General features: G+C 46.5%; 1 long non-coding RNA gene across 1 annotated transcript in view; it reads right to left on the reverse strand.

The window, feature by feature from the left end:
* The window catches only part of LOC109369644, an 8326-nt gene extending 4355 nt beyond the window's left edge, over window positions 1-3971 (reverse strand). Inside the window, exons 1-2 of the long non-coding RNA XR_004161068.1 lie at window positions 3347-3971; window positions 1415-1929 (exon numbers count right to left, since the gene is read on the reverse strand). This is a non-coding gene — a long non-coding RNA (uncharacterized LOC109369644). The remainder of the gene's footprint in view (window positions 1-1414; window positions 1930-3346) is intronic.
* Between the last annotated feature and the right edge of the window lie 127 nt (window positions 3972-4098).

Here is a 4098-nt window from a genome sequence, read left to right on the forward strand (position 1 = left end):
TTTTTTAGGTTTAAGAGGCACAGATGGAGGGAGGGATTCAGCTATGCTCAGGCATATACTGGACTACTGGAAGTAGGGCATGAAGCAGGGTCCCCATTAGCAATGCCCAGAAGTGCACAGAACGCCAAGTACCACACTAGCACACGTTGCTGTAACTCCAGCAGTTAAATGCAAAACCTTAGCACAATGGGGTTCCCTGTGGTGCAGGCCAATTTGTCAGCTGGGGTCTTGGTGTAAGCTTCATGGCCTTGGGAAAGAGGAGGAACAGTGTCCCGTGCTCTGCTTTAAGCCATCCTCACACACTGCACACCACAGGGCACGTTTTGTGATTGAACACCTAGTTGAGAGGGACCAGGCCACGCTTTCTGCCTTACGCTTCTTTTCTTCCTTGCTGTGTGTATTGAGAGATCAATTATCCTAGGCAAGGCACGTATTATCGATCTTTCTGACTCTATTATTCCCACTTGTGGTAGCTGCTGTAAAGATTTCGACTACCCTTTAATCTTACCACACCTCAGAGAGCAGTCAGGGCAGGATCTGATTGCAGCGTAATGCTAGAATTGTTTGCTTTGAAATCCAAAACTAAATCACTGACCGCTTGCAAATGAAATAAGCCTTTGCCAATTACGTTTTTATTTTGAGTGGCTTGGATAGATTTCAGCATGAGGAAATTCTCTGAGTTACCCTATTGCATTATGCACTTCATCTGGACTTAGTCCAGGGAGGATTTCTGATGTCTTTGTATCTACTTCCTCATGTTTTTCAGGATCATGTACACATGGCCATTGTCCTGGGGTTGGGGAATAGTTCCCTCTGAATGCCTAATTAAGCTCCGATTAGCATTTCTTCTAGGAGCAGATGCAGCTTATCCAACCCAGCAAACAATGCCATCTGTTGTTCTCCTGCTGCAATTTCCATCTGAAAGTCTGCTCTGCTTCTATATTTAATCGTGAAGTATCCTACTGCCAAAAAAGTAAGGTTGTTTAAATTTGCCATTGGGCAGAAAAGGCAGAGAGAGAGGGAGGGAAATTGGATTTCTATTGTTACTGCAAGGAATACTGAGCTGGTTCAGTGTGACTGACAGTTCTGCAGCCTACTCTCCTGTGCAGGACCAGAGCAAGTGTGAAAGCCTCTATCAAGTTTTCCATTACATATCTCCTCGACCTCAAGGCTGCTTCTGCTGGGTCTCTTCAGTTGGGTTTTCTTACCTTAGCTACTACCCTTCCCTAAATGTCTGAATTACAGGTGACAGCATGGTCTTCAGATTCTAGCAGCTTGTAATGCTGTAATACTATAATGTGATGGAAAGTACAGCAATAACAGCAGGGTGGCACAATCCTAGGCTGCAGCAAATAAGAACAAACTCAAATACAACAGCTGTACACACAGAAACAAAGGAAGAAAAATTACTTACCTTTAGAAGACTCCCAGTAGGCAGGGATCTTCAGCAAAATACCTTTACCTCCACTGCCAACCCATAAATGAGGTGTGGGAAAGGGTGGATTCTGGCTCCATCTCTTCTCCTCACTCAGATGCATTGCAAACACCTGAGCTCCCCTGGGTTGGCCCTGCCTTTTTCACCATGTGCTCAATCACTGTTTCAGGCCGTATCTTAACATTTCTGCTAGATACCTATAGTGTTGTATTGTGATCTCCTCTGAAGACTTCTGGCATTCACAACAGGGTGAAAGTATTCACAAGCAATCTTGTCCATGCTCATAGCCCCCATGAATTGCTGAATTTGCATGGCCTCTTCAGTCCATCACTAACTTGCTGTGACTGCCAACAAGGAAGTCAATTGGAGAAGTGATTTTTAGGCATTTATCAACTGCTGTCTGGCTTGAAATCCACTAAACTGATTTCATACGGACCATTTAGCAGCTATTAGCTGGTTTGTGGCACAGGCTGTGGTGGATTGCAACCACTGACCTAGGGAGGGAAGAAATAAATGTTATTGTTTAACCTCTTGCACAGTTAGATGTTATAGAAGAGTTCTGTGAAAAATAGAAAATGGTGCAACATGATTTGCTGGCCAGATTTTACCCTTCCTGCTTCTTCAGTGAACATCACCTACTTAGTCATCTCCCTGAGGGACTAGATCTATGATATAAATGGATAAAAGCAGCTAGGGAATGAGGAGTAAGGTAAACCTTTGGGCTGTCTACCTTCAAGAAAGTGATGATTTAATGGGAACAGAGCAATATTTCTATAACAAGTCAGATTAAATACTTAATTTTGCAAACGTTTAAATGCTCCATCACTGATTAATGTTACAGTAAGCAAATACAGCCAGGGGGTGAATGCTACTTATTTAAAACTTTGTTGTTGGTTTTTTTTTAATTTCCAAATTTTAAAATATTTAACCCATATTCCCTTTGACAGGTCATGATGAGTTTTCCAGTTTATTTTCAAAACACAAACTAGTTGCAGAGCAGTGTCCCCCAACTGGCTAGCACTGCCTATGCATTATGTACATCAAGCCAAAGGTCAACGTAGGGCATGATTTGTTTAACAGTGCAAAAGAATTTCCTCAATACATTGAAACCACAACCACAGCACTAGTCCCTGAAATACCCTGAGGGATGCTGGAGGCCAGTATCGTATGTAAGGAGCTCGTATTAACATTCATTCTAAATTAAGCTTCTTTTCCCTACACACTCTTAGATCTTAAATCCTCTTTAACAAGAGGTTTAAAAACGTTTTAAACTATCTGCCTAGGGTTTTGCGTGGTTTTTTTCCTTCACTATAAAGCATTCCCATTATGCTCCCACTGCCTTCTCAGATGGCTCAGCCTATCCCTCTCGGCCCTGCCGTGTGCCCACAACCCCAGGATCTGCCAACCACCTTTCTGCTCACCCAGCAGGGGCACGACTTGTCTGCAATATGCAAGCGAGTGGAACTTGGCCAGGGCTGCTTTATTTGGAATTACAGACCTGGGGCTGATGATTGCACTGGCAGAAGTCAGGAGTGATCGCGCTGAGATCAAGATCTAGATGTTGATTTCTAGCATAGCTAGAAAGCTGGTGGGCGGGAGATCAGCATTAGGCATTATGTCTTGGGAACATCTCCTCACACAGCTTTGCAGAGAGCTCTGTGGGCTTTGCAGCTCCCTGTGACTAACCGGTCCAGAAGGAAGGCTGGATTCACCCACACAGCTTACTGGGACAGGAGTGGGCTTTTGTAGTGGCTCCCTGAAAGTGCTTCAGAATTAAGATACGTGACCTTACATTGCTCCACAGTTCTTTCATACAGCTGGGTGGAATTCAGCAGCAAAAGGGAACAAATCAGTTTTGCCTTTTGGGTTGCTGTTACCTAACAGCTGCACTCAGGATGCTGCCACACCTACCTTGTACACAAATCCCTGCTGTCTTCCTCAGCAGTTCATTAAAGGTATTAACAAACCCCACAGCAACGTGTAGGCCCTCCAGGAGAAGCCATGTTGGAAACTGGCAAAGGAGCAATGCTAAGAGTTAAGTTGCAGTGACCTGCAGCAGACCAAAAAGCCAGGAAATTGACACAGCGCCACATTTCAGTGTACTTTGTTATTTACCATCTGCAGCCTCTGCCAGCTGTAGCTGGGAAAAAGGGCTGTATTTTGTATTTATTGGGATTTCAGCTCCTAACAGCCCCTTGCTGCCTGCCCCCGTGTCCAGGTGGTGTAAAAAATGCCAAGCTGGCACTTATGCGATGCAGGAGCCTGAAAAAGCTTTCTTCCACGAGGTAAAAGACAACTCCTCATTGCTTGCCTGCAGGTGGGCATCAGGCTGCATCCTTCCACCCTGCAGTGCCCTGGGGGTTGCAGGGCTGGGCTGGAAACGACTGAGCGGCACGCAGAGGCGGGAGCTTGGGGTGCCCCCCTGGCCCAGCACCAATGCCGCCTCAGGGACACGGGCCCAGCACAGCCCTGAGTCAGAGAGCAAAGGCCACGGCCGGGCAGAGAAGCGTCCCGCGCCCTCCCCAGGCGGCTTTAGGACCTCTAAGGCCTCCGTAGCCCCGCCCCCTGCTCTCCCATTGGCCGCGCCTCTCCACTTGTCCCGCCTCCAACATGCGCCTCTCCGCAGGGGGTGTGCGGGGAGGATGGCCAACTCCTAACGTCAC

The sequence above is a fragment of the Meleagris gallopavo genome, chromosome 12, assembly GCF_000146605.3.
Source record: "Meleagris gallopavo isolate NT-WF06-2002-E0010 breed Aviagen turkey brand Nicholas breeding stock chromosome 12, Turkey_5.1, whole genome shotgun sequence".
In the NCBI taxonomy this organism is placed as follows: domain Eukaryota; kingdom Metazoa; phylum Chordata; class Aves; order Galliformes; family Phasianidae; genus Meleagris; species Meleagris gallopavo.